The 9,264-nt window shown below is 43.9% G+C and overlaps 1 protein-coding gene across 1 annotated transcript in view; it reads left to right on the forward strand.

The window, feature by feature from the left end:
• ZNF622 (zinc finger protein 622) overlaps positions 1–8,962 on the forward strand; it is a 43,127-nt gene extending 34,165 nt beyond the window's left edge. Inside the window, exon 8 of the transcript XR_007476684.1 lies at positions 8,291–8,962. The gene's annotated coding sequence lies outside the window, so the exon portion shown is untranslated. The remainder of the gene's footprint in view (positions 1–8,290) is intronic.
• The last annotated feature ends 302 nt before the right edge of the window (positions 8,963–9,264 follow it).

A 9,264-nucleotide genomic window follows, 5' to 3' on the forward strand; every position in this document is an offset into this window, starting at 1 on the left:
TGATACATATACATGTATCCCCATATCCCCTCCCTCTTGCGTCTCCCTCCCTCCCACCCTCCCTATCCCACCTCTCTAGGTGGTCACAAATCACCGAGCTGATCTTCCTGTGCTATGCAGCTGCTTCCCACTAGCTATCTAGTTTACATTTGGTAGTGTATATATGTCCATGCCACTCTCTCACTTCATCCCAGCTTACCCTTCCCCCTCCCTATATCCTCAAGTCCATTCTCTACAACTGCGTCTTTATTCCTGTCCTGCCCCTAGGTTCTTCAGGACCATTTTTTTGGTTTGTTTTTTAGATTCCATGTATATGTGTTAGCATACGGTATTTGTTTTTCTCTTTCTGACTTACTTCACTCTGTATGACCGACTCTAGGTCCATCCACCTCACTACAAATAACTCAATTTCGTTCCTTTTTATGGCTGAGTAATATTCCATTGTATATAGGCGCCACATCTTCTTTATCCATTCATCTGTTGATGGACACTTAGGCGGTTTCCATGACCTGGCTATTGTAAATAGAGCTGCAATGAACATCGTGGTACATGACTCTTTTTGAATTATGGTTTTCTCAGGGTATATGCCCAGTAGTGGGCATATACTGGTATATGCCCAGTAGTTCTATTTTTAGTTTTTGATGGAACCTCCATACTGTTCTCCATAGTGGCTGTATCAATTTACATTCCCACCAACAGTGCAAGAGGGTTCCCTTTTCTCCACACCCTCTCCAGCATTTATTGTTTGTAGATTTTTTGATGATGGCCATTCTGACCAGTGTGAGATGATATCTCATTGTAGTTTTGATTTGCATTTCTCTAATGATTAGTGATGTTAAGCACTCTTTCTTGTGTTTGTTGGCTGTCTGTATATCTTCTTTAGAGAAATGTCTGTTTAGGTCTTCTGTCCATTTTTGGATTGGGTTGTTCATTTTTTTGTTATTGAGCTGCATGAGCTGCTTGTAAATTTTGGAGATTAATCGTTTGTCAGTTGCTTCATTTGCAACTATTTTCTCCCATTCTGAGGGTTGTCTTTTCGTCTTGTTTATGGTTTCCTTTGCTGTGCAAAGCTTTTAACTTTCATTAGGTCCCATTTGTTTATTTTTGTTTTTATTTCCACTTCTCTAGGAGGTGGGTCAAAAAGGATCTTGCTGTGATTTATGTCCTAGAGCCTATGTTTTCCTCTAAGAGTGTTATAGTGTCTGATCTTACATTTAGGTCTTTAATCCATTTTGAGTTTACTTTTGTGTATGGTATTAGGGAGTGTTCTAATTTCATTCTTTTACATGTAGCTGTCCAGTTTTCCCAGCACCACTTATTGAAGAGGCTGTCTTTTCTCCACTGTATATTCTTGCCTCCTTTATCAAAGATAAGGTGACCATATGTGCATGGGTTTACCTCTGGGCTTTCTATCCTGTTCCACTGATCTATATTTCTGTTTTCGTGCCAGTACCATACTGTCTTGATTACTGTAGCTTTCTAGTATAGTCTGAAGTCAGGGAGCCTGATTCCTCCAGCTCCATCAGACACAATCTTTAAGGAAGAATATAAACATATAGCTTTTAAAAAAATTTTTTATTTATTTATTCATTTATTTTATGGCTGCATTGGGTCTTCGTTGCTGCACACGTGCTTTCTCTAGTTGTGGTGAATGGGGGCTACTCTTTGTTGTGGTGCACGGGTTTCTCATTGCGGTGGCTTCTCCTGTTGTGGAGCATGGGCTCCAGCTGCACGGGCTTCAGTAGCTGTGGCCCAGGGTCTTCAGTAGTTGTGGGTCGCGGGCTCTAGAACACAGGCTCAGTAGTTGTGGTGTGTAGGTTTAGTTGCTCCACATCATGTGGGATCTTCCCGGCCTAGGGCTCGAACCCGTGTCCCTTGCATTAGCAGGCGGATTCTTAACCACTGCACCACCAGAGAAGCCCCTAAACATATAGTCTTAAAAAAAAAGAAAGAAAGTTCTTGTTCAACTCTTGAGTTCCTGGCATCATAGATATGTGACCATGCCTAAATGAGCTAATTCATCTGCATCATTTATGAGCAAATTCATATTCATCCTTTAAGAGCTGGTTCATGTGTGTCATTTATGAGCTGATCCATGTGCATTGTTTAGGACATGGTAAGCACTCAACAAACATTAGTTATTATCTAGTTATTATTGTCCTTCTGGTTCCTTAGGAGGTAGGTGTGGAATGGGCGTGGTGGGGGGCACTGGAGGAATCTGGATGCTGGTGGGGATGAGGCTGGAGCACCACAGGTGGCTAGGATGCCCTCCTGGTCCTCCCAGCTGTGTAATTCAAGCAGCTCCAGCTTGATAGCAGTTTTTGAGTCATGGGGACAGAGGAGAATTTTTCTTAATTGAGCGGGAGCTAATGAGAGCTGTATTTCTTTGAATCTGCCCATTGGATGAGAACAAACATTAATTACCACTGGGCTGGAAAGGCCAGATACAATTTGCCGAAGAGAGGACATCTTCCCCCATCAGTTATAAAGCAGTGTGCAGAGGACCGGAGCACATTCAAACAGCGAAAATCCATCACCAGCTGTGGCATTAAATACAGAGCAAAAGCCCCATAAACGGGATCCATGTGTGAAGCAATTAAACGTGGGCTGCCCCGGCAGCCACCTCTGTTAGAGCTTTCAAGGCTCAGCAACTTGTAGGATGACTGAAGAATAATAATGCGCTAGTTTTCTTTGTGGCCACAAAGAAGCCTGCAGAGGGGGAGCTGGTGTCTCCTAATTGCAGCAAGATTTGGATGGCGCTGTCACCTGGGTCCCCAGGGAGGGTGGGGCTGGCTCTCCCCTGATGCCTCCTGCCAGCTCCCTCTGCCACAGGGGACCCCATGGTCTGCTGGTGGCTGCAATTAGGCACATTCGACACACTTGGCGGGAAACCCGGGCTCCAAGGAAGCAATAGAGACCCGGCTGCTTCTGCTTCTTTTTAGTAGTAAATGCATCCTACCATTTCACGTTTCACAGCTCCCATCCCTCCAAATGCCAGCTTCCCTACTCCAGTTTGGGAGCCCGGAGGGCGTTTCTAAGTCATGGGGGCTCAGTGAAGTTGGTGGATATCCTCAGTATGTTTCTGAGATGCTGTAGTTGGCTGGGTTTCTGGTAATAGCTAAGTCCCTCCATGTTATGCCAGTAATTTGAGGCACTGAGGACACCACCTTAACCCAGGAAGGACAGGCCAGGATAAGGTCTAGGGGTGGAGGAAGGGTAAAGGAAGTGCTACAGGGTTTCTCTTTCTCGTCTTCATGACCATTTCCTTCAAGAGCTGGGAACTTGAATCCCATTGGCTCCAACAGGGTGTCTCCAGAGCAGACCCAGGACCTGCTGGACCCTGGGTGTGTCTGGGTGTGTCCAGGTGTACAGCATCTTCTGGCTCACCCTGTCAGCTCCACCCTCCTGGTCAAGGGGCCCCTGCAGTCCCTGCTCCAAGGCCTTTCCAAGATCCTGCTCTGCTTCATGTCCCTGGGTTCCTGGGAAGATGGGGGCAGGTTGTCTCCTGTCACCTGGGCCCCCAAAGCATCGTTGCCTGTGGAGCTGAGACCGTGTGGCTTAGTGGTTAAGAGTTTGACCATCTGTGTTAGAATCTTGACTGCACGTCTTACTGTGTGTCTTTGAGGTAGCTGCTTACCCTCTCTGTGACTCGGTTTCCATATCTATAAAATCTGGACAATAGCTGTACCTACCTCAGGGATTGCTGTCAAAATTAAATGACATTATGTATGTAAAGTGAATGGAATGGTGCTTTCTGTGTAAGGAGCCCCCCGGTCCCTGAACATAGCTACCTCATGCTTTGACCTAAGACCTCCTTCTTGGGGCTCAAATCTAGCCCCAAGAAGGCTGGACTTGGGTGGGTGGGCAGATGTGGGAGGGCACTGCCATGTTGTCCCCATCTCATCCTCACCTCTTGCTTTTGCACCAGCAACTTTCCCCTCCTCGTTCTGGTACAAAAGAAATTCAAAAGCTCCCAGGTACGTCAGCATAGCAGCCTACCTGTGTGAACCAGTCTGGCCCTGTGAACAACATTGGATCATTTGGGGTATCCTCTGTAGGCCCACGTACACACTCTGACAGTCCTTGGGACTTTCTCACCCATCTTGCCACTTAAAGCCCATGGGTCACATTTGAATTTCACTCCTAAGTGTGTTACCATGATCACCAGGATGACTTAGGGTAAAGACGGGCATTTACAAATATTCTCACCCCTTAGTTTCTGCTGGACGCTGTCAGGCCAAACCAATATATATCAGCTGTGCCTCCGAAAGGTAGTTCCCCTCCTGAAGAACTACACAGCCCTCAATAGCAAGGGTTTCTCCTGGGCGCTGAGTGGTGTTACTACCCTTCCAGTGGCAGGAACTCCTTCTGAACTTTCCTCTGTTAGGAGGGAACTGGGGGAAGTTTTGTTCTGTCTGTGCTCCTGGCTGGACCCGAGCTCCTGCATTTTGACCCCAGACATTTTCTAGCCCTGCTGGGCTTTTGGGGGTTGGTGAACATGAGTTATTTGCCACTTTTTGTCTACGTGTGGATGTCAGTTATGATTTACATTTTTATTAAGCAATCTCGATTCTTATTCCCTTCCTTTTCATCTTCAAATGACTATTTTAACCCCTCTTTCATCTTTTCCTTTTGACTTATAATTGCTTTTCCCCGTCCTTTTAAAAAATAATTTTATTGAGGTACAATTGATAAACAAAGAACCGCACATAATTACTGTAGACAATTTGATAAGTTTGAACATCTGCGAAAGATCACCACGATTGAGACAATAGTCATATCCAATATCTCCCAAAGTTTCCTTGCGTTCCTCCAACCCCATCACCCAGTTCACCCAGTTTGTTTTACATGGCAAGAAAACTTAATCTTTTTTATTATGAGGTTCCCTCTCTTTCTACCTTAAAATATTTATTGGCAATCATTTGATAGTATTTGGACTTTCAGTGTTGTTCAAAAAATAAACGAAGGCAACATCAAACCGGAAGTGGTTAGGAATGCTCCGCTGACAGGAGCTGGGGAGAGACATTATACAGAAAAGGCAGAAGCAAAGTGAGAAAATTATTGGTTGGCTGTAGCTTAGAACCAGATGGCTGTTTGTGATTGGTTGTCTTTAGGTTTTGACTTCGAAACTTGAGGCACTTTCAGGCTTAGAATACGGTTTGCTTACATAGGCTGCCATGGCATTGGTGCCACCTCTGTCTAATGGCCTCCTTGTTTAACTAATTTAAAGGTAGCAGTTAAATCAGATTGTTTATCAATTAAAATTGGACAATAATTTAACCATCTATATTTATTTAAAAAATAAAAATACCTTTTGTTTAAAAAAATTGAAGTTCATTGAAGGACTAAAATTACTGTTAACTAAGCACAATCTCTGCTTTAAGGAGGTGAGTCCCACAATTTGGAAACCAATGATTTAGGGATAGCACACCTAACCCGTACCCCACCCCCCACCGACTCTCTACCCCTCTCTCTCTCTTTCTCTCTCTTTCACTCACACACACACACACACACACACACACACACACACACACACAGTAACTGATAGACCGATATTAATCAGTGATTGTTTTTTCCAGCTCAACTGAGGTTCTAGGGTAGAGATAAAAATATGGACTATGGGGATCCCACTATTTGGACTGGCTGCTCTCACTAGCAACGTGCCCCTGGGGGATCCATTCGGTCACTCTGAGCCTGAGTTTCCACATCTTTAAAATACACAAATTTGACTTCTTATTCTATAAGATCACTTCCAGTCCTTTCACCAGAAGAGCTCCAATTTGCAGTGGCCATGTATCCACAAGCAACAAAGGCAGGGACTTATTTGCATACAAATAGAACACTAATCAGGAGATGCAGATAAAGGCCCTCACAATCTGGATGGGCTGTGAGGACACCACCCTTCTGGAGGTGCCCAGACAGGGCCAGTTCAGGCAAGAGAAATGAACCCAAGCTGGAGCAGCTGAGTGCTGTCGGTTATCGGAGGCTCCAGGCGCACAAAACGATCTCTGACTCTCCAGTACTTAGCCTGGCGGGGAGGCCCTGGAATTTGGAACCATTATCTACCAGAGCAGTGAGATTAAAAATAATGTCTGGGCCTGAAGGACAGCAGCTAGCAGTCCGCCACGTGATGACCTGATTGCTCGCAGAAAGGCGTCTTTGGCAGAGCGGAAGTCAGGAGACCAAGGTAGATGATTTGTGACCTCTAGCAGATCACCAGGGGCACTTCAGGAAAGTTCCTTCGACTCTCTGCAACTGAGTTTTAGTCTTCATTTTGAAAATAGTTATTATCCAACTTCTTCTTATCTCACTGTGCTGTTACAGGAATAAAATAGAATAACATGGCAACGGTGCTTTGGAAAATTAGAAATACGTTCCATGTAAAGCGTCAATTTTCAGGCAACCAGTATCAGCATGGATTATATGCACTATACTGTGAACGGTAGTAACAGCCAACATTTGTAAAGCACTTACTATGTGGCAGCATTGTGGTGGGTGTTTTAAATAAATCAATGTACTTAAATCTTACAACCTCTGAGATAGGTATCACGATTATACCCATTTAAGAGATTAGAACATGGAGGTAAAGTGATTTGCTCAAGGTCACATCTAGTATGTGGCTGAGCTGAGGCTCCAACTCCCTCTAGAACCTGCCCTTCTAACAAGGTCGTATGCCCCTCAACAAAAATCACGGTAATGAGCCTCTTTAGAAATAAATACAACCTTTCATGTGATATACAGTTCACTTGAGATAATATTATAGTCTTGATATATATTTCAGTTAATATTATATAAATATATCCCATGTCTTTAAAAACTATTCCTAGACATAACTGAAGGGTGCATATCATTATATTGAAAGGAATTACTATAATCTACTTAACCTGTGGTTCAACATTTAGTTTTCTTCCATTATAAATAATCTTAAAATAAACATCTTTGTCTATAATTTGTGTCATTTCTCAAAAGTGGAGTTTTTGTGTTTAGAAAGCATATATGTGATTTTATTTAAAAATTATTTTATGCAAATTTTCAAGTATATCTAAAAGTAGGGAGAATGATCTAATGAATCCTGGTTTCCCATCACCAGCTTCAACAGTCATCCACACCCAGAAAACCTTGTTTCATCTATCCCCTCCCCTCCCCTCCCCATCCCAAGTTATTTTGAAACAAGTCCCAGATGTTATTTCACATGTAGCTATTTCAGTATGAATCTCCAAAGGACAAAGATTGTCTTAAAAAATACCTGTACTGGGCTTCCCTGGTGGCGCAGTGGTTGAGAGTCCGCCTGCCGATGCAGGGGACGCAGGTTCGTGCCCCGGTCCGGGAAGATCCCACACGCCGCAGAGCAGCTGGGCCCGTGAGCCATGGCCGCTGAGCCTGCGCGTCCGGAGCCTGTGCTCCGCAACGGGAGAGGCCACAGCAGTGAGAGGCCCGCGTACCGCAAAAAAAAAAAAAAAAAAAAAAAAACCTGTACTATCATTGTCACATCTAAAATTTTTAACAATAATTCTTTAATATTGTCAAACATCCTGTCAGTTCACATTTCCTTGATTGTTTTAAATATTTGAATCAGTGCCCAAGTTAGTTCCATACACCTGATTGGGTAATAAGTTTTTTAGATCTCTTTGTAGCTGTCTACTCCTTCCCTCCCTTCCTCTCTCTCTCACTCTCTCTGCTCTATTTTCTTCTGTTGGAGAAACTAGGTCCTTCTCCCTATAGAGTCCACAGCACTTAATATGTTCTTTTCTGCCTCAGATCTCTTACAGGCTGGTAATTAGCTCTAGAAACTTGATCAGACTCCTATCTTCCCAGGTGGAATCTTCTTCCCAGTGCACCTCTCACGTTGGAAGGTTCACTTTGACTGAACACACCCGAGTTAGGTACTCGTACGGACCAGTCAGGCATGGTGACCAAAGTGATGGAATTCTTCTGAGTGGTTGGCAGGGGAAGTGGGCACTCATCCAAACCACCTGAACTGCTGAAGGTGTGTGTGTGAATCCTCAAACAAAACCGGGGCTTTCAAATACAGATTCTTGAACATGGTGTGATGGGTGCTGTGATGGCTAATGTTATGTGTCAACTAGGCTGGGCCGATGGAAGCCCAGAGAGCTGGTCAAACATTAATTCTGGGTGTGTCTGTCGAGGGTGTTTCTGGAAGAGATGAGCTTTTGAATCAGTAGACTGAGTGAAGAAGATCTGTCCTCAGCAGTGTGGGCGGGCATCATCCCATCCGCTAAGGGCTGGAAAAGAACAAAAAAGCAGAAGACGAGTTTCCTCACTTTTCTAGAGCTGGGACATGCAGCCTTCTGGTTCTCAGCCTCCGGTCTCAGACTGAATTATTCCACCAGCTTTCCTGTTCTCCAGTTGCAGCTGGCAGACTGTGGGACTTCTCGACTTCTGTAAGTGTGTTAGCCAATTCCTGTAATAAATCTCCTCTAATATACACATCTCGATATGTCCTACTGGTTCCGCTTCTCTGGAGAACCCTGACTAATACAGATGTTAAAAGGCCGAAAACAGTAAGTGCTCACTACAGTTATTTTGGAGTCTAAACTGTAGATCTCGTGCCTGAGGGGTCAGCCCACCGCAGAGAAAGGTACCCATTTCTGATGCAGAGAAGTTGTGGGTCACGTAATCATTGCACATTTCAGCTAGAACGGACTTAAAGAAATTTTTGTCCAAGTCTGCCATTAGATAACAAAGGAAACTAGAATCCCACAGAGGCTAAGTGCCCTGCCCAAATCACACGACTGGAACATGGATCTTTGATTCCTTGGTCAGGGTCCCTTCCTCTGAACCATTGCCATTCTTGTCTTAAGATATATAACACAGTCCTGCCAGGACTGACCAAGAATGAACTTAGAATGTTCCCAATGCCATTTTCCTACTAATAATTTTGTCTATTAAGTAACTCTATACCTGCCAGGAAATTGTAGATAACTGAAAAAAAAAAAAGAAAGCAACTAAGGCATGTATGTTCATGTATGTATGTGAGTGTGGTTTTAGCTGATGTATTCACTAATTTTTCCACATATATTCTAACAGCTCAAATATCATTTATCTCTACATCTTCTCCCTTTCACCTCTAAATAATTGTGTCTATTGACCATCTTCATTTCAGCCCCATTTTCCTTTCAGGGGGCATGCATACCTTCCAAATTATTTCATTACAGAGGAATTCACCTTGATGCTCATGTAGCCATTGGCCGGTCACCACCTGATGGAAAAACAGGCAGCATTCATTCTGTCTGGCTTTTTGAT

The sequence above is a fragment of the Orcinus orca genome, chromosome 3 (genome assembly GCF_937001465.1).
Source record: "Orcinus orca chromosome 3, mOrcOrc1.1, whole genome shotgun sequence".
Classification (NCBI taxonomy): domain Eukaryota; kingdom Metazoa; phylum Chordata; class Mammalia; order Artiodactyla; family Delphinidae; genus Orcinus; species Orcinus orca.